This window comes from Pan paniscus, chromosome 9 (assembly GCF_029289425.2).
Source record: "Pan paniscus chromosome 9, NHGRI_mPanPan1-v2.0_pri, whole genome shotgun sequence".
NCBI classification, from domain to species: Eukaryota; Metazoa; Chordata; class Mammalia; order Primates; family Hominidae; genus Pan; species Pan paniscus.
This window is the reverse complement of record NC_073258.2, coordinates 14,846,742-14,868,432: the sequence shown is the minus strand read 5'-3', so window position 1 is coordinate 14,868,432 and position 21,691 is coordinate 14,846,742. Positions and strand designations below refer to the sequence as shown.

At 43.0% G+C, this 21,691-nt stretch overlaps 1 protein-coding gene across 1 annotated transcript in view; it reads right to left on the bottom strand.

Moving 5' to 3' along the window:
• The window catches only part of PARVA (parvin alpha), a 155,036-nt gene that overhangs the window by 107,326 nt on the left and 26,019 nt on the right, over positions 1–21,691 (bottom strand). The window lies entirely within an intron of this gene.

Genomic DNA, 21,691 nt, shown 5'->3' with positions numbered 1-21,691 from the left:
TATAAGACTGAGGTAGGTGAACTCGAATATCATAAAGTCTATTTAAAGTCTCTTTGCACTTTGGAAGGCCAAGGAAGGCAGACTGCTTGAGCCCAGGAGTTCAAGGTCAGCCCGGGCAACATGGCAAAACCCTGTCTCTACCAAAAAAAAAAAAAACAAACAAACAAAAATTAGCCGCGCATGGTGGCGCACGCCTGTGGTCCTAGCTACTCAGGAGACTGGGGTGGAAGAATGGCTTGAGCCCTGGAGGTCAAGGCTGAAATGAGCTGTGTTCACGCCACTGCAGTCCAGCATGGGTAAGCAAGACCCCGTCTCAAAAAAAAAAAAAAAAAAAAATCTCCTTAATGAAAAGTAACAAAACATCTGGCTAGGCGAGGTGGCTCACGCCTGTAATCCCAGCACTTTGAGAGGCCAAGGTGGACAGATCACCTGAGGTCAGGAGTTCGAGACCAGCCTGGCCAACATGGTGAAAGCCCGTCTCTACTAGAAATACAAAACTTAGTTGGGCGTGGTGGCAGGAGCCTGTAATCCCAGCTACTCGGAGGCTGAGGCGCGAGAATTGCTTGAACCGGGAGGTGGAGGTTGCAGTGAGCTGAGATTGTGCCACTACACTCCAGCTTGGGCAACAGAGCAAGACTCAGTATCAAATAAATAAATAAGAAAAGTAACAAAACAAATACCAAGGGAGCCCCCCAAAATTTTAAATTATGATAAATATAATGGATAAATATTTATAATCCAAAATAATAATAAAATCTTATAGTGTGAGATAAACATATATTGTCATCAGTAATGAGACTTCATTTGACAAATGGCTAAAGAGTAAAGGGGGAAAGCAGGAAAGAGAAGGACACTAGCAGGTGGCAGCCCTGTGCCAGGCACTTTATAGGTGCATTACACACACTGGGAAATGTACCCTATAAGCTAACACAGGGAAGGTGTTCAGTCTCACAATTAAAGAAACATGAATGAAAATAACTGTTTACCTACTTGAACACAATAAGAAACACAATGGTAAAATACTGGGCAGAGCTGTTGGACGACAAGCCCACTCAACTACTGCCAGGGGCATTGTACATTACTCTAGTGTTTCTCTCAGTTGTCTAACGATATGGAACTAGAGCTATAAAACCATCCATATTTTTTATCCTTAATTCTTCTTTAGGGACTATATCTTGAAGAAATGCTCAAAAAAGAGACCCACAGAAAGAAACGTAACCAATGTGAGCAATGTTTCTAACAGCATATTATTAAGAACTAAAATGGGATCTGTCTAAATATCCAACCACAGAGAAATGGGTGAAGTAAATTCAATATAGCAATTCAGTAGGATTTCTATGACATTATTTAAAACTTTAAGTGATCATGTGAATTGACCTATGGATAGAAATGTAAATACAAAACAATTTTAAGTTAGGAAAAAAGCATAAGAACCCTAAATGCAAAACATTTCAAATTGTACATAGAAGATGATGATTATGAATCAAAGTCCTTTCTTGGCTGGCATATCCTCCAAATGTGGGGAGAAGTCAAGTTAAAGCAGCAATAACTGGCTTAGCCACCATGGAGGCTCTGAATTCTATCAAAAGATCTTGAACTACTCAATCAAGAATGTTCTGGGCCTGACCTGTTCCATATTTCTAGAACTTAGTTTAACTCCAAAAGAACATAATCAGATAAAGATCTGATCAGCCCCAATATTTGTTGAATGCATCCTTTTGGCTTTTCCTTTTATTATGTGGATTAAGGAATGGAGTGTACAAACTATATTTGCACAATTGCAATTCAAGAATTAAGGCCATTGTTGGCCCCTGAAACACATCAATAACTAAAAACACTACAACTAGAGCATTGCTGGTGAGAGCCTGGTTTGTGACAGCCCATGGTATCATCACTGATCTGTCCACAGAGCATGGCCTGGACAGCTGTGATACCACCATGTAGGCAGCTGACAGATGCCCCTCTGGCTATCTTAAGACCATGAGAAGTCCACTTCAGCAAAACTGTACTCTGCAATCACTTCAAAGGTATAAGATTTTAAAAGGCAGATTAAAGAAAAAAAAATCTGTTGCTGGGATTTTTCTGGAATTTAGACTTCCAGAGGAAGAATCTGATAAATGGTGTTGAGGTTACCATCCTGCACACTCTCTCTAGGAAAGTCCATCCATTCTCATGGCTTACTGGCCACCACCAGTGCCCCACAACCTAAAGTCTAGTCTCATGTCTTTACTTGGACTTCCTAAGTATATAATGTAAACACTTCAGTTTTGGGCAGAGATATTTCTAATCCCTCTTGGGTACCATGCTTGGATAGCCTCATCTGTGCAACTTTTTGTAGCTGGGTCAGATCCTTAGTTGCCCCTCTTACCAGCCCACCACCTTGTCCATCTCATGCCTAGCAATCCATAATGGCAAGCTCCGAGTCCACCAAGACACACCAAGTAGTAAATCATGGTAGTATCACCTTTAGAGCCGGTACTGATTGAGAAGTACAAAAAAAAAAAGTCCTAACATGCTGATATAAACAGATGGTTGACCACCGTTTGAGTGATCATTGAAGGATCCAGGAATTTAAGACCTCTGGCAGCTAACTCCTTCCATTCTCGCTGGGTGGGGTGGTGTGAAGAGGACAGGCTCTGGACTCTACCGCCTGGACTTGAATGCTAGTTATGCCATTTACTAGCTGTGTGAACATGGGCAAACAACTTCACTGGGCCTCATCTTTTTCATCTATAAATTGAGAATAATGATGGTTCTTGCCCCACAAGATTGGTAAGAAGATTAAGTGATTTAAGACCTGTAAAGTGCTTAGAACAGTGTTTGGCATGTAGTAAGCAATCAATAAATGTTAGCTATTATTATCATTCTCATCATCCACTAAAAACAGGTGTTGGGCTCTGGATCTGAGCCTAAAGGACAATCCTTACTTCCAGGAGCTTACAGAACCATACTCCTTATTATTAGGTGGAAACATCCTCAGTGCTTTTAGGTATAGGTATTTTCCATGTGTCTGCTCCAATCTCTCAAGACACATTAGCTTCACTGTCCCTCTGTTCTAGATCTTTTCTCTATATTTAAGAATTTGAATACACTGTTTACACTTCCAAACAGAACAAAAGGTTTAAACCTACATTTCCTCACTCTTGCTTGGTGCACTTGGGAGACATCTCATTCATGAAGTTCCCGTTCAAATTAAACACACAATAATTTGATCTAGTGTTTTTCAAAAAAACCACAAACGTACATTCTTTGCTGAAATTAGTGCCTCCAAAAGGAATAACAGATGTGTACAATAAATGCCTATTAGGAATTTTTAATGGGTCCACATTAGAAGGTGAGTCTCCCAGAACTAACCCTTTTTTTCTCCTAAAGTCTTCATTCCTGTCTAGAGCCATGAATGCCTGATTTCCTTAGTTTTCTTTATTAGTGGAAACTCAAAGACTTCAAGGAATGCATTTTGAGAACTAGCTACATATGTATTCGGAATATTACTGAACAGAACTTATAATTAATATAGTTGATTTAACATCTGCTAAAAATAATATATTTTCCTCATAATGATGGGAGACATTCTGAACAGCAGTATATATGAATCTTAAAAGTGTTTCTGCCAGCATTTACCTAGGTTTTGCCCCCACACCTTCAGCAACAACGTAAGAAGAATTCAGTTTGACATTAACCATGGTAGGGCTAGACTCTGCTTCATATCCATTAGGATGGTTACTATTAATAACAAAAATAACAATAATAAGTATTGGTGAGGATGTTGGGAAACTGGAACCCTTGTGCCCTGCTGTGGAATGTAAAATGGTGCAGCTACTGTGGAAAACAGTATGGCCGTTCCTCAAAAAATTAAACATAGAATTACCTGTAAGATCCAGCAATTTAACTTCTGCATACACTCAAAAGAATTGAAAACAGTCTTGAAGATATAGTTGTACACCCATGTCCAGAGCAGCATTACTCACAATAGTCAAAAGATGGAAGCAACTCAAGTGTCCAACAATGGATGAATGGATAAACAAAATGTGGTATACACATACAATGGAATATCATTCAGCCTCAAACAGAAAGAATATTCTGACACATGCTACAACACAGATATAGCTCTGGACATTATACTGAGTGAAATAAGTCAGTCATAAAAAGGCAAATATCATATGATTCCACTCATAGGAGGTACCAAGAGTACTCAGATTCATCGAGACATAAAACAGGATATTGGCTGCTGGGGCCTGGGGGGTGGGGAGAATGGGGAGTTGTTTAATGGGTATAGGGTTTCAGTTTTGCAAGATGAAAAGGGTTTAGGAGGTTGGTTACAAAACAGTGTGAATGCACTTTATACTACTGAACTGTACACTTAAAATGGTTAAGAATTTAAGTTATATGTATTTTACTACAATTTTTTTAAGATGGCTGGAAAGACTTTTTAAAACCAAAAAATTTTTAAAAAGCAGCTCCTTGGTCAGAGCCTGGTTACTTCATAAATTCAACCACTTAATAACTTTGGCAAGTTATTCAATCTCTTCATGGTTCAATTTACTCATCTGCAAATGGGATTGATTAGTACCTACCTCATAAACCATTGTGAGGATTAAGTAAATTACTACATGTAAAGGGTTTCTAAGAGTTCCTGGTGCAAAGTATTGTTCAATACACATCAGTTATCACAGCAATAATGGTTATTACTGTTACAGGGTGCAAGGCAGCATTCAAAGTGCTTTCCTATGTTGTGGCATTTAGTCTTCAACCCCCCACTTCCACTCTCAACACAGCTAAATTTTACAGATGAGGACATAGAGGCTCAGAGGCATTCAGTGATCAGTCTAGGTCACAAAGCCGGTGGCGGGGTGGTAATGGGGAGCAGAATAAAGATGGAATTTGGCTCCAGTGAGGTGCAGTTGCCTGATAGAGAATCAAGCAGTCATCATGCTGGCCCAGACCATGAACTGGGTGGGGGAGGCTGTGGCAGGCACGCTGAGAAGCTGGGCTCTGCTCCAAGCCAACAACCCACCCGCTAAAGAATCCCAACTGTCTTCGCCCTCCTCCCACACCCATCCTGCCCCAGGGATGAGACCAGCTGGATCCAACAAAGAGAATGCAAGCCCAAAGTGGGAAGCTGGATCCAGAGGTCACCACTACGGCCCTCAAGCAGACGGAAGGGCAAGACCCAAACAGGAAGCCACAGAGGCCTGTGGGCGGGGCCTGCTGGGCACCATCACCCAGCCCAAACTAAGGGAACAAAACTCACATCACCCACCCAGGGACCAGGAGTGTCTGTCACAGAGTATTAGGCCCAGGTAGGCGGTCTGGGCTCCAATGACCCACTTCCACCTCAGACTCTCATTGGGCCCCTTGGCCCATGCTGATTTCCTTAGAAAATTTCTGAAATGTGGCAGGAATTCGGTTCCTGATTCTTATCTGAGCCCAGAGGGGGTGCCAGCAGGAACCTTCCAATGACTTGCAGTTTCAGATGTTTTTTGTTTTTTTCTCTCAAGTGACTTCTCTTCCCTACCCCACTCCAAGCCAGCCTTAGGTGGCCTACAGGCACTCTGCATCAGCATCTGGCACTGCTGGGGTCTCTAATCTGGAGGAAAGGGTGCTTTGTAGGAGGTGCTCCCTGGCCAGAGATGCCTCGCCCCTGGGAGCTGCCCAGCTAGAAGGGGCTGTTGGCTCCAGAAGAAAACTCAGGTCAGGCCATAAGCAAGAAGGAAGGCTTGGCACCGGGGGGCCCTGAGGACAAAAAAGATGCAGAAACAGGATTTTGACATTTGGGAAAGTTTTTTCCCTTCCCAACATTGGGAGGGACTCTGTAAATACAAACTTAACTTGGGCCCTTCTCTGTGGAAAAACACTTAAATAAATCCTCTTGCATTTTTCAGTCTTGCAGAGTGAAAAATCCTCCTCTCCTACTGATTGTTTTTTATATTAGGCAAGTAATACATATTCATGGTAGAAATTAGAAAATGCAGACAGAAAAATTAAAATCACTCCAAATCCTACCTTCCAGATTTAGTCACTGTTAATACTGTAGGTACACATTTCCAGACTTTATTCAATGCAAGTATAAACATATATATTTTTACATATATACCCTTACAAATATATATAAATACTGTTTTTAAAAAGCTTCAGTTAATATAGCATAAAAATTATTCCAGAAAATAATATAGAACTGCAGTATATTTTTAATGTTACAGTATTTTATTATGATACACCATAATTTATTTAACCAATCTTTTCATATTAGACTTATAGTTTATTTCAAGTTTTTCACAAGTGTGAACAATGCTGTTATCTACACAGGATTTACAACCTCGTCCAATTATTTATTAAGAATAAATTCCTAAAGGTGGAATTGCTGGATCAAAATGTTTTTGTAATATGCATAAATCTCCCTAATCAGTCGATTTCACTGATATACAAGTTTCCTTATAGTGACAGACCTTGGAATTGTGCTTATAGTCTGAACCAGCCCTTGGCCTTCTCAAACACAGTTCTCCATTATAAGTAGTTCCAACAAAGTGACTCAGGGGCATTTAAAAGATACACAATTTTATTTTGACTTTAGTAATCTAAAGATTACTAGAGACCCACAAGACAGATGTCCCAAGATACTGGCCATACAAAACCCATTTGTGCAAAATTAGACTTAACGACCCACCTTGTGATCAGCCCTCATGCTCTCACCTTCCATCTCTCTGCCCTCGTGCCCTCCCCTCCTTTCTCCCTCCCTCCCTCCTCTTCCCTTCTTTCTCCCTCCATTGCTTTCTTCCTTCCTTCTCTGCCTCCTCCCTATCTTTCCTCTCTCCTCCTCTCCCTTTCTTTGTAAAATTGTTCTCCTTCTTTCTCTCCATTCCCTTCTTTCTCTTTCTCCCCTGATTTCCTTCCTTCTTTCCTTTTCTTCCTTCCTTCCTGAAGCAGCAGGGACCCTTCATCAGGGCAGATGGCGCTGGAGTCGGCGAAGGTTCCAGCTGTACAGAGAGCCATATAAGCTGTCTGTGAAATCTTCAGGTTTTGGTATTCATTATTTAGGTTCTGTGGAAATGAGTTTGCTTTGAAGTCTACTAACTCATCCTTCTCTTCAACTTCTTATTTCCTGTAAATGATCCATTAGTTTTTGGCAAGATTGATGTCACACAGCATTTCCACCAGAGGGGCTGTTCTCCCGCTAGGGACAGTTTGAATGCTGTCTCTTGAGGTGGAACTGGATGAAAGATGGGGACGTGTAGACTCTGCTTTCTTAAAAGCTGCCTCAACCAGCCCTAAGGTTGCCTCGAATTAATAATGTGAAACACATGCTCTATCTGCCTGCTAACGGGTGACAAAGCCATTTATGTTCATAATGGCCAAAATTATTCTACGGATGAAAATTTTTCTAAAACTGTGCTAGTCAATCAGTTTCACCAAGGGGGAAAATTCCCCCTCAATCATTCCACTTTCAACCTCTTTCCCAAAACAGCCAGTTCACCACAGCATTATGATGTTGAAAGGGACAACAAATGGAGGTTATAAACAGTTCTAAGTTTTCAAACTTTCTGCCCCTAATAAGGCAAGCATAGATTAGTGCCAACAGCTAAGTAGAGAAGGCGCTATGCCTTTTCACCAAGATCCAGGGGGCTATGCGGGACTCTTGTGGGTTTCAGAGACCAAACAAATCAATTACAAGGCTTCATCTTTAAATAAAATTGGGCTGAAAAAGTACTCAGCAAAATGCCTAATCTCTCTCTCTCTCTTTTTCCTGGCTGGTGGGAGCAGAAAGATATCCCTTTGATATCAGAGCAAATAAAATTTGAATTACTGACTGCTCATGTTAATGCTGAATTTTACTGCCACCATATTTCAAAATGAAATTATTCTAACATGTATGTCTCAAATTAAGATCTGTGATAATATATATTGTAGTCCAGAAAACATCTTAGGCTCAGATGATGTAAAGGCTGATTCCCCTTGAGAGTAAAGTCTGGCCATTGTTTCTCATAGACTAAAGCTCTCCTGGTCCCTCCCAATAAATCTAAGTATTGATGACATCAGGGAGTGCTGCCTGGTTATTGAAGCACATGTTGGGGTGGGGAAGGGGATGGGGTGGGCAAGGCCACGCCACTTCATTGTCAAAGTGGTTGGTATGTCTTAAATGCAGGGTTGTCAACATACGGCTTTCTCCTCTGATTTACAAAAATGAAAGGCCTAGGAGAAAGCTTAGCATATGACACATGAAACTTTGTGTACTCTTATTCTGCCATGCTGGAATCCTAGTTTCAAGTTTCTCATGCCATGTTTGCTCCCATGAGCCTCATAGTGTCTTTTGGGGGTATTCACAGATTTCCAGTCCCAAAACGCCCATCTGTGTAAGCACAGCCTGCAGCTGACATGTCAAATAAACTCTCTCCCTAAGTCATGACATTCTCAATATTGCCTTTCCTGTTGTTAACACATCACTTCATCAAGGTGTTGGGATGGGATGGAAAACAAGGGGTTAAGTCAGCCCACCAGTGCCCAGGCTGGTTCCTGACAGCCGACGCTAGGTCCACCCTTACATTCTGTGAAGAACACTGCCCTTGAGACTGTGGGATGATTCCTCCTTAGGGAGGAAAGATGTCTTCACCTCCCCAAAGCCTTCTTGTCCAAAGGCTTGCCAACTTCCACCAGGCCCACTAATTAGATGTTAGTTCACATCGATCCAGGGCTGGCCACAACCCACAGAACTCCTGGCCTAGCCCTGCAGATGGCTCCACGCAACTAACGCTGTAAGAATCTAATTCCATGTTTTGAATTACTTTTCACAATTCTTTTCACTTCATATGAAAACAAGATCAAATGTTTATAAGGACTCGTTTGAATATATTTTCACTTTCCAAGCACAAACTTAGAGACAAAAAAAAAAATGAAATTTTCAGCAGCCACAAGACAAGAATGCATTTCTCCGGCTACCAAGTCAGATCATGGTGCAATAAAAACATCTCCAAACGCTTTCTGATACATTCTCTCATTTAATCTTATAACTCCTTAATGTTCACATTTTAATTGCAGTTTTAGAGCCTTAAGATCCTCCAGCAGCGCTGAAAGATGAAAGAATTTAAAAATTATTTAATACTAACTCGAAGCAAAAGCGAAGGCATTTCAGGCGGCTAACACAAAAGTTTCGCATTTAAACCACTCAAACTTCTCAGAATCTGCATAAAACTCAGCAAACGAAGTCTGTTGGATCTTTGACTAAGGAAGTGGGCGGTTGTAAAATGTAAACTCCTAACGGGCATCTCTAGCTCTTTTTGTTTTAATTTAAAAACTGGAGTGTAATTATCTCTTATTTACAAGAGTCACAAACACTGCCGAAGGGAAAATAAACCTCCTCTTTTGGGATGAAGTTGCTGACAAAGGTTTGACAGAGAAAAATAATTAATAGTTCTGTGCTGGCACGGGGAGAGTCCCAGAGCTTGGAGAAGTGAACTTGAAGATGTGCCACGCACGGCTGCCGTGTGGCCCTGGAATCCCAGGGGCCCGGCCAAAGGCAGGGTACACGTCTGGTCCTGAGAATCTGGGCAGCTTTGAGAGGGACTTAGGCTATGGCATGAGACAAAAGTCCAAGAGGTTTTTGAATATCCTTCTTAAGTGATTGTTTTGTGCAGAAACTGCTTTGTTCTCTGGTTACAAACTTTCTCCTGTTCAAGAAACCTGTCCATGGGTGATTAATGTCTTTCAGCTGGGGGCTCGAGTGTTCTCCAAGTTTGGTTCTGGGCTCTGCTGTTTAGAATCCCCATCTTGGGAAATAGAGGGAAGAGAGCCTTCAGGACAGGGAGCCGCCCGTGCCAGCTCCCTGGAGCCTACGGGGCACCTCGCCTGACTACTGAGGTTAAAGCAGAGGAGAGGTGCACGTAAGATCATGTGCAGCTGGGTCAAAACCCTTGGAAGGAAGAGTCTGCTTCTTAAAAATGTGTGAGTGTACAGGTTCCATCATAACACTGCTTTTAAAGTAAACTACAAGAATCTTTTGAATACAAACCATATCGCATTCTAGCAGACATCCCTCTGTATTTTCATTTGCCTACATGAATGCTAGGAAGCCCATGGCCCAAAACAGTAAGATATTATCATCCTTTCGTCATTATTATTAACGATGGATGTACTTGTAATGCCTATACATTTCTGCCTCGTGTGATAATCCCTTCCCTTCCCCTGGAGCACAGTCATGTTTTAAGATTGGCAACTATTTTATATCCTTTTGAGGCATGTTTGGGTGATTGGAAAGGGTTCAGATCTTGAAGCTGGAGAGAATCTGATTTCTAGCCTTAACAAATCATGCAATGTTTCCGGGCCTCAATTTCCTCATCTATGAAATGGAGATAATACCTTTGTGGCAGAATGGGCAGAGATTATCCTGGCCTAATTCCCCTTGTATGCCCAAAGACAAATGCCTGGCACAGGCAGACACCTGCATCCCAATGCCTGGCACAGAGTTGGCACCCAATGCACAAGAGCTATTGTTATTATTACTGTTAATAACACAAACAACAAAAAAACAAAACAGTGGATGTTACTGACCAGAGCAATTTCTAATTCCAGCTTCATTATTTCAAATTAACTCAGCTGTTTTCCCCTCTTCTTATAGAATTCAAAAAAAAGCCCTGAGATTTTGGCTCCAACTTCTCAGTGATACTTTTGGCCTTAGGAATATCTATTAAGAGTTTGCGATCCAAGGAGAACTATTAACACTGGCGTGGAAAGGGAAATTAGGAAGTCTGAATGAAGTAAAGGTCTGCTTGCACATATAACAAGACCATTTTTCCTGCAAATATTATTTCTTGGCTCTCAGGATCTTTTGTCCCTTTCTCTGTAGGCTGGGACCTCTGAGGCAAAGGACAGTGAGGGGCCCACACATGTTTGAAGAACAGGCTGGTACATCCTGTCCTTGCTACAGAGCCTGGCACATCAGTAGCAAAACAGACCTCTCTTTTGACACACTTTCTTTGAGGATTCTGCCAGACCCAGGCTTGCTGCTGAAGCCACCACTGAGCCTTCCTCTAGGCCTGGGCTGGTGAACTGCATCCCGGAGCCCCCTGGTGGCCCTTTCCATACTCACACCTCATTCCCACACCCTCTGGGGCAGGGAGAAAACGGCCTTAAAAGATCCACCCAAGGGTTAATCTCTGGTATCCATCATCCACTGGGGCACCCCATTTTCTTAGGATGAAGGCAACATGCTCTGTGTTAAAGATGGTATAGAAATGGCAGCTTTCTCTAACATCAAGAGTCACTCATTAAGCATCTCTTAAGCACCTACTGTGTGCCAGGCTCACGCTGGACATGAGGAATAGAGGATTATGACTCAGCTCCTGCTCTTAAGAAGCTTCCAGTGTACAGGAAGAGGCAGACATGAGAGCTGAGAAGGACAATAGAGAGATGTGCCCAGGGAACCCTAGGGACAGTGTTAGTCTCTGTGAGGAAAGTGGGAATTGCATCAGGGAGGAAGGATAAGTTAAACTGGATCTTAGAGTCTTTGCATAGAGATTAGAAAGAAACTAGGCAGGCAGAGAAAGGAGGGAAGGCATTCCTGGGGGATGAGTCGATATGCCTCAATGCCCGGACCTATTAGGGGAATGCTGAGACGCTGGGGGTGCCTGCAGCAGGAAGGAGTGATAAAGCAGGCTGGTGATGTGGGCAGGGCTTGGAGTGAGAAGGACCTCGTAGGTCACACCAGGGAGTGTAGACTTGATCTTCTCCAGTGATTTTTCAAACCATGTTTTTAGACTCCCCATAAACATCTGATTCTAATTTCATGGATGCTGAGACCAAGGGAAAATTGGAGTGGTCATCCATAAGCCGCTAACTTTACATTTCTGTGTTCAATTCCGTCTAACCATGAGAAGAATATCAGATAAATTCTAGTAGAGGGGCATCCTACAAAACACCTGACCAGTACTCCTAAAAAGTGTCGAGGCCATCAAAAACAAGGAAAGTAAAAAAGCTATTATAGCCAAGAGGAACCTAGGGAGGCGTGACAACCTAATGTACTATGGTACCTTCCCTGGTGGAACCTTGGAACAGAAAAAGAAATCTATTAGGGAAAAACTAAGGAGTTTTGAATAAAGTATGAACTTTAGTTGATGATTATGTATTAATATTGGTTCATTAATTATAATAAATGTACCATACCAATGTACAATGTTGACAATAGGGGAACTGGGTACAGGGCATATGGGAACTCTCTGCACTATCCCACAATTTCTTGTAAATCTAAAACTGTTCTATTAGGTTGGTGCAAAGGTAATTGTGGTTTTTACCATTAAAATGGCAAAGATCGCAATTACCTTTGCAGCAACCTAATAAAAAGTGAAATCTGTTTTTAAAAATCCTTTGTTCATCCAAACAGCCAAATTATTGTCACTGATGGGCTTTATAACTGTTATAAGTTAGAACTTAGAAAATTAACTTGTGCTCTAGTAACATTAGCTAACATTTATTTGGTAGCTATACCAGGCCAGGTACTCTGCTAAGTACCATACTTGATCTCCACAACAGCCTCATGAACTAGGGATCGTCAGTATCACACCCCCATTTTACAGCTGAGAAAAGTGAGGTATGGCGAGGTTAGACAGCTTGCCTGAGGTTATACAGGTAAGTGGCAGAGCCTGCATTTGGACCCAGGTCTGTCTGATGCCAGAGTCCAGATGCTTAATGACGAACATTCCATGCGATACTTTATTGAAAAAGAAGGGTCCACACAACTTTCATTTATTTCTTTCTTTTTAACACTGAAAGCCATAGCTATAGATGGGGTGGGGAGAAGAAGGGATCCTCAGTAGTTTTCCACTGGAGGAGGAACTAGGTCAGAGTTTGGTTTGGGAATGAACATTCTGGCAGCTACAGTGTGAAAGATGGGCTGGCGTAGGCACTGGGCTCCTGCTGCTGAGATTTTCTAGTGATGTCTCCAAGAGGAGGAGGAGAAGCAACCAGAGAGAATGAACTTCCCTAAAAGGATAAAGCAAAAGCCCTCGTATAGCAATCCTTCGGATCTAGCCCCAACCAATCAAACCACAGGCATTGCTGAGCCCCTGAATGTATGCCTGGCACAGGCCTGTCTCCACAGACAGGAGCCGACAGTAAAGAGAAAATAACCACAGCCCAAGAGATGGAGCAGCTGGCCCGGAGTCCCTGCCGGGGGGAAAGGCAGACCTTGGAGGGAATGCTTCCTGTGGCCTGGGGTAGGCAGGGGTGTTCCTGGCGGAGGCCTGTGGGCTGAGCCCTGAAGATGAGGAAAGGGCAGATAGGAGGACTTCAAGCAGAGCCCAGGCCAGCACAAGGCAAACCTGATCCCTGCCCTGCAGTCCCGGGGCCTGGGTGGCCCAGCCCGGAGATGCCTAGGGCTGAGAGCCTAATGCCTTACCATGAGCTCTGTAGTCTCTCCTGCCCTCCTGGATCAATTAAAAGTGGGAGTCACTTCACCAGTGTACTTGAGAGGCTACTATGTGCCACCTAGAGGCACATTTGGAATTTGGTACTCCTAGAGTTTACAGAAAACAATAGCAAGTCCCCTAGATAGTCAACTCTGCAAAAGCAAAGATGCTGTCTCAGACAGCCTGGCATGTAGCAGGTACCAATTAATAGGCAGTGAACTCAAGAAAGAATTAAAATTGCATGGGTCAAGGGTAATACTGGAATGTACTAAACTGCAGTTGACAATGTTTGGTGCAAAAACTTCGTACTTGCTTCCAACTGCGGCTCTAACAAATTATTAAATGCTAAGTGGCTTACAACACTAATTTATTATTTCACAATTCTGGAGGTTAGAAGTCGAGCTAAAATCAACATGCTGGCAGGGCTGCATTCCGTTCTGAGGGCTCTAGGAGAGAATCCATTTCCTTGCCTTTCCCATCTTCTAGCAGCCACCCCTATTTTTTGGTTTGTGGCCCCTTACTCCATCTTCAAAGCCAGTGATGTCACATCTTCATGGCCATTCTTCCACAGTCACACTTCCTTCTGACTCTTTCTTCTGTCCTCTCTTCCACTTTTAAGGACACTTGTGATCACATTCGGTGCACCTGGATAACTCAGGAAACTCTCCCTATGTTAAGGCCAGCTGATTAGCAACCTTAACTCCATCTGCAACTTTAATTCTCCTTTACCGTAGAAGATAACATACCTACAATTCCAGGGATTAGGACATAGACACTTTTGGGCTGCCACTATTCAGCCTACCACAACCCCAGATTTTAAGGTCAAACTGTAGGAGATAACCATTCTGTCTCCAAAATGTGAAAACAATAATTACCTCTTCTGAAGCATCTCTGTGTACCAGGCACACCACTACATATTTTATATATATAACCTTACTTAATTGTATTTGATGTTTAATGAAGCAGGCACTGTTAAGAAACCAGAACTGGTCACTCACTTGCTAAAATCCTCTAATGACTTTCCATATGTCCTTGGGAAAATTCATAGCCTTCCAGTGGCCCTGCAAGGCCCTGTGGGACCTACCTGTGGCCCAACATCTAGCACCATCCCCCTCGGCCTCTCCTAGGTCCTCCGTGCTTCAGCCATGGGGGCCTCCTTTTGGTTCCTTGAACTCTCGTGGCTGTACCTACTGACCCCTCTTTCTGGAACATTCATTCCCAAGATCATAGTTAGTCCCACTTCATTATTCCAATCTCCACTGAAATATCTGTCCTCAGGGAGGCCTTCCTTAGCCATCTGCTCTGAAGTGACCACCCCGCTTCCCACCAAGCCACTATTATCTAAAATTATCATTATTTGTTTTATATCGCCTGTCTGGTCCATGGGGTCAGAAACCTAGTCTACCCTATTCACTGCTATATCCTCCAACCCCTAACATAGGGCTTAGTAAATAGTAGGGTCTTAAGAAATATTTGTTAAGTGAGCAGTTCTGAACTGGATAAATGAAAAAAACTAAGTGATATGGCCAACTTCCCAGAACTAGTTAGCTGGGATTCCAACAAAGCATGTACTCTACACCCCAGCCTCCGAAGGAACCATCACTGACCTCTTCATCACAGGGTCTGGCTGAGAGGCACAGGGATGAAAACACTGGGTCCAGCTCCCAAGCAGTCCCCAGCTTTGTGAAGTGCAGTGAAACCAAGACAGAGGCCTCCTGAGAGGCTGCTGTGGCCCAAGTAATCAGTGCATCACTAGGTATGGTCTGCAGCTCAGCCAACCGAGAGGGCTGAGAACAGGAGAGGGTGTGGTCACCACAAACCAGGAATGCACAATCAATTTGGGAAAACCAACCCCAAACATGAAACGGTCAGTGGCACAGGAGGCATATGAGCCTGGGTTCACTGCTGCGACAGGAAAGGCTGCAGGGCCAGACATGTGAGAGACAATGGGGTCGCAGTGGCTGGATTTAATAAGTAGGGCCAGGTCGGGGTGGGGGCATGTGGTGACAACAGGGAAATGCCCAAGCAAAGGTGCAGACCTTAGAACTGGCAGGACACACGTGAAAAACAGTCAGTAGAAATTGCTATTATAAAGCAAAGGAAAACAAAGCCAAGTAAGAGCCAGACTCTAGAGTCCTTAAACCTGGACTAAAGAATTTATACTTCCTCTTTAAAAGGATGGGGACTCATTGCAGGTTCCTGAACAACAGAGAAGCCTGTGTTTTAGGAAGACTTATTTTAGCAATGAAAGGCAGGATGGATCAGATGGCAGGGAGACCTACTCCTTATGAGGTGCAAAAAGGCCTCCAATCACAAAACACTTCTGCACCTCAAAGCCACCTGTCAGGGCTCTGTCCTCATGCTGAGGTCCTTCAAGAGGGCTGAGCCATGTACACTCTGAGGGTGATGCAGGGAGAACCTAATACTTCCAGGCCTTAGAGCATCAAACTGCTTTCCTCTGTGCTGGTGATCATTTGAGCAGCTGGGGACATTTAGGAGGGTGTGAGAAGAGACCAAGAGGAGAAAAAATTGGACACTGTAACATGTAACTGGAGCCTAAGAAATCCCTTCTCCCATGTCCCCATAGTGAATATTTACAATTTCCTGATTTCAAAAAACACCTTTAAAAGCTGGCTGGAAAGAACTGTTTACTGGGCATCTTTTAAATGAAACATTAAAAAACATCCTTTCATGGTTTATCTCCTCTATGCTTCAACTCCAAAGAATAGCAGTGTACATGTCTATGGGCTTTCCCTAGCATCAGTTCTATCTATGATGCCTACAGTAGAAAGCTAAATTTATCCACTATTTTTCCTGAAGGCACGCAAGGTAGAACTGAAACATCAGAAATAAGCCTTAAAAAAGATGGTTCCAGCCTCCCAAGGAATTGATATTTCCAGATGCTAATATATCACAGATATACACATTTTAAACATCAAAACAGTGAATCTGCTTTGATACTAATGATATTGGCCCAAGGATCACACTTTGAGAAGCAACATCCCAGGGAAATGTTAGCAATGTACATCAAAAGCTTAAAATCTTCATACCTTTTGACCCAGTAATTCCAGGCTAATGAATATATTCTAGGGTCTAATAAGACATACATAAGAAGAAAATGCACAAAAAGATGTCAATAAGAATGTTTATAATAAAAACCAGATACAGGCCAGGCACGGTGGCTCACGCCTGTAATCCCAGCACTTTGGGAAGCCGAGGCGGGTGGATCATGAGGCCAGGAGATCGAGACGATCCTGGCTAACATGGTGAAACCCCATCTCTACTAAAAACACAAACAATTAGCCAGGCATGGTGGCGGGTGCCTGTAGTCCCAGCTACTTGGGAGGCTGAGGCAGGAGAATGGTGTGAACCTGGGGGGCGGAGCTTGCAGTGAGCCGAGATTGCGCCACTGCATTCCAGCCTGGGCAACAGAGCAAGACTCCGTCTCAAAAAAAAAAAAAAAAAAAAAAAAAGATACAACCTAAATAGCTAACAATGTGGAAATTTTAAATAAATCATGAGAAAGCCATTTGATGAAAAGTCAATATAGTCATTAAATATCAAATTCTTGTAGAACGTTTGGTGTTACGGGAAAATGTTCATGACATGTAAAGTAAAAAAAAAATCAAAATACAAAAGTGGGATATGCAGCATGTTATACTTTAGTTTTATATGTCATCTTGGCTAGGATACAGTATCCTGTTATTTAATCAACCACTAATCTAGATGTTGCTCTGAAGGTATTTTGTAGATGTGGGTAACGTCCACAATCAGTTGACTTTAAGTAAATGAGGTTATCCTCCATAACGTGGCTGGAGCTCATCCAATCAGTCAAAAGCCTTAAGAACAAAAACTGAGATTTCTCAGAGAAAATGGAATTCTATCGTAAAACAATAGAATTAATTAATTCCTGCCTGAATTTCCAGCCTGCTGGGTTGCTTATGGATTTTGGACTTCCCAGCCTCCACAATCACCTGAGCCAACTCCTTAAAATAAATGTGTGTTTGTGTGTGTGTATATCTTCCCTACTGGTTCTGTTTCTCTGGATAACCCTAATACACAGTATGATTTCATTTTTGTAAAAACAAAGCTAAAAACATATACATGTATAAATAACACTGAAAAAGCTCGGGTCTCATAATTGAACATATAGTATGATTCCAATTCTTTTTTCTTTTGAGACAGACTCTCTGTCACCCAGGCTGGAGTGCAGTGGCAGGATCTCAGCTCACGGCAACCTCCGCCTCCCAGGTTCAAGCAATTCTCCTGCCTCAGCCTCCCAAGTAGCTGGGATTACAGGCACCTGCCACTGCACCCAGCTAATTTTTGTATTTTTAGTACAGATGGGGTTTCACCATGTTGGCCAGGCTGGTCTCAAACTCCTGACCTTAAGTGATCCACCCACCTCAACCTCCCAAATTGCTGGGATTACAGGGGTGAGCCACTGTGTCCAGCTCTAATTCTATTATTGCAATATTAGATATATGAACAATGAAAGAGAAAACATATACAAATATTAATAGCAAAAACACTATGGTTTATTTTTTGTCTTTATTATTATTTTCTTGAGACAGGGTCTCACTCTGTCATGCAGGCTGGAGTTCAGTGGTGGACTCAACGGCTCACTGCAGCCTTGACCTCCAGGGCCCAAGTGATCCTCCCGCTCAGCCTCCCAAAGTGCTGGGATTACAGGCATGAGGCAACACTCCTGGCTTTTCTTTATACTTAATATATTTTTCTAAACTTTTTCCTATACGCATGTGTTAAATTTGTAATCAGGGAAAACATAATTACAATGTAATTTGAATTCAGTAAAGCAATTTCAATGCCCACTCAAAGGTATATGGTGCAATTTTAGGCAATCTGAAGAAGACAGCATGCTTCTTTACCATCTCACATCAAAAATCTGATTCCTGGCCTTTCCTCTGGACCTGTCCCAGCCCCACCTTTTTGTTGTTCTTGTTCCTTTCTGCCTTTGGACTCTTTTTTCTTGCCCAGAAGGAAAAAGCCTATTCTCTCAAACGAAAAACCTGTTAGATGGGTCAGGCAGAGACTTTTATTATCTGTTTTATAAATGAGGAAACTGAGGCTAAAAGGGTTTAAATGAGTTGCACCTAGATACCCAGACGGTAGCTGACCCAGCCCAGATTCCCACCTTTGTAAACTGTAAAACTAGACACATGTGAATGACTTTCACTACTGCTCCCATATGGACCTTGGGAGAACCATGTCAATTACATTACAGGGTTTTCTCCTTGGCCTTCCACAGCTTTCTTCAGTGACTTCAGACAATGGGTCATTAAGCTCCAGAAAAGATGAGGATGTAACGATGGCCAGGGTCAGGTGCCAGGACAAAAAGTGCTTTGGGCTATGCCACGTGTCCAAAGCATCTGGCCAGGACCCCTAATGACTCAAGCTCCACAGCTGTAAGCGAACAGGGCCACCCGCGCTACCCTAAATGGGGCCAAATTCAGCACTTTCTTTCAGTCTCAGCAGCCTCTCCAGTCCCCATCTAATTATTGGCACATGGCCCTGGCCACCTGCCATCCCATGCCCATGAAGGGATAGCCCAACTGCAGAAGATTTAGGATACAAAAGGAACTCCTTCTGCCAGCAACTTCAAATTCTGCTTCTGTGGAGGCTCTGATTGGGTCCTAGCACCAAGGGCTTTCCCTCTTCCCTCCTGGGCCCACCCAGACTGAGCGCACTCTTGAATCCCTTTAGGACTGGACCCTTTTTTGGGGCCCTCATGCTCTCCTTTGCATCCCCAAGGAACTGGACCTTGCTCTATCAGCATCCCTGCAACAAATGGACTGATCTCTCCAAATCATAAGCCTTTCATTCCTAAGCACTGGTACCCTGGAATATCCTGCTATAATCTGCAACCCTAAGACCTGATGGTAATGCAGGCTGGGATAACTTCCAGTATTTGCTGAAAAAATGAATAAATAGACTACACATAGGCCATACTACTGAGGTCCTGGCAAGCCTCCTATCCAAGCATTTCTCAGTGATTAAAAAAAAAAAGAGCTATATTAAACGGTGAGCCAACTGGGCAGCTGCCTGGGGTGCGAGTTTATAAGAAATGCTGAAATATCCCTAGAATAAATTGGAAATATGGTACCAGTTAACTCAGGTTTCTACATGCTGCTTCTTCCATAACTGGTAAAGTGTAAATTGTTTCCATTTCTGTCAAAGAAGATAGTGCATTTGGTGAGAGAGGGTTAAAAATCACAGTTCTCTCTGAGAGCTACTTTGGATGAACATGTTTACACTGCCAAAAGTGCAAGGTGCAAGGTGTAACTAGAGGTGCCACCAACCCCAAAACCAGCTGGCTGACAGAACCTGATGTTGGGAGGTGCAGGTCAGCTGAAAGTTTGAAACTAAACTAACCCTAGACATTAGAGCTGTTTGGTGGGAATGAGCAATGTATCTGAGTAGCTAAATTTTAACTCCTTTACTGTATTTTCTAAGACGTTGCCTAGTGCAGAAAATGACATGAAATAAACAAATCTAATCTCTTATTTTGAATATAAAGAAACCGGCTTACTGGCTTTGATAATGTAATGTCAGTTTCTCCTCATAACTAAACATTGAGCACATACCTCAAGTATTTGACCTGCTACCTTCTGAGTCCCACCGCATCAGAACCTCCCACGCACACAGTGGAAATGCTCAGAGCACTGGCTGGGCACAGAGAAGGCTGGGGGCCTCCTATCATCACCATGCAAAAGCCTTCAGCTTCCCTAAAGGTTGTGTAGGCTTCCATCACCTGCTAGGGGACTAATCAGGGTACCTGTTGCTCCCCATCCTAGTGACCTCAAAACTAAGGACTCAGGCTGCTCCTGGCAAAACTGGAAAAACAAGAAGATTCCTTCTCCCCCTCCTCCTATTACGATAAATAGGAATGGAAGAGGGAGGGGGACAGGAGTGGGTTAAATACAAGGCAGAGTACAGTAGGGGTTTCACAATGAAGCCTTGGGAAAAAGGGAGAGAGAAGGGAGACTGAGAAGAGGGGACAGGCCCTTCGAGCTGCCCTGTGCTGGCCCCTGTGGGGAAGGAGGCAGCGAGGCATGTGCCAGCAGGGCTGATAATATGTGCTTTAGTACCAAGATTTAATGGGCAGGGCTAACCACAGGCTATAGAGAGGGAACGAGAACGACATATTCTCAGCCGTGCCAAGTACATTACAGAAAAGTTACCATCAGCAACAGAAAAATGTATTTGGATTTCTGAGACTCAGTCGAGGCCCAGAATGGAGACTCAACCACTCTGAGTAAGAAAATGAGAGAGGCATTCAACTTTCTGACAGAGGGCCAGACCCAGGAGGAAAATAAGCTCCTTCTTACGTATGTGTGCGTAGTCTCTGAAACAAAGCAGAATGTACATGTCAACATCTCTTTGAAATTGTGAAGAAGGAAAACAGCTCACTGCTTCACATTTATTGAGAGCCTACTATGGGTCAGACATTATTTGTTCTATGCACTTGATGTGTATTAACTCATTATCTTACTTACATCATGGGAATATACTAGTAGTATCTCCTTTACCAAGACAGAAAAAGCTTAGGCACCATGTGGTTAAGTAATTTTCAATTTTCCAAAACTTACGCATATAGTAATAGCAATCCTATAGAACTTCTTGTGACCAAGGGGGGAAAAGGAAATTAACTGCATAGTACCCATCAACCTTAGTTAACATTTACTATGCTAAATATCCACTTGCCCCTCCAGATCCACTCTGTACTGTGGTTGAGTTTGGCCAATGGATGATGTCAGGAATAATGGATGTTTATTCCCCTGGTTCCCTCCCTGCTGGGCCACACATTGGCAGTTATGGTTTTGCTCTTCTGAGGGCCACAGTTCCTGCTGAGGCCCTCTTCTGTGCCAATAGCTTTCTCCCCAGCTGCTGGTCAATATCCTGTCCCCTTACCTCTTATCTAAGGGTAGTCACTGCTCCCTGCTGTTGCCTTGGGGCATTTCACCCTCATTGGTTCCCTTCAAACCCACTCTTCGTAAATGGTCCCTCCACTACTCTCTTCAATCACTCCATAGAGTATGCAAAGCGTTCCCTCCCAGGGCCTTGACTCATACACGAGGTTATAACACTTTACATGAATTTTTAATCCCTCTATCAACCCTATAAATGGGTGAAATTATTATCTACATTCTCTAGTTGGGGAACTTGAGAATTCTGATGGGTTGACTAACTGCTTAAAGGTAATTAAGTGGCAAAGTCTAGATTTGACACAAGCAATCACACTCCCATGCCTATATTACACCTTAGCTACTGTGCAGTAA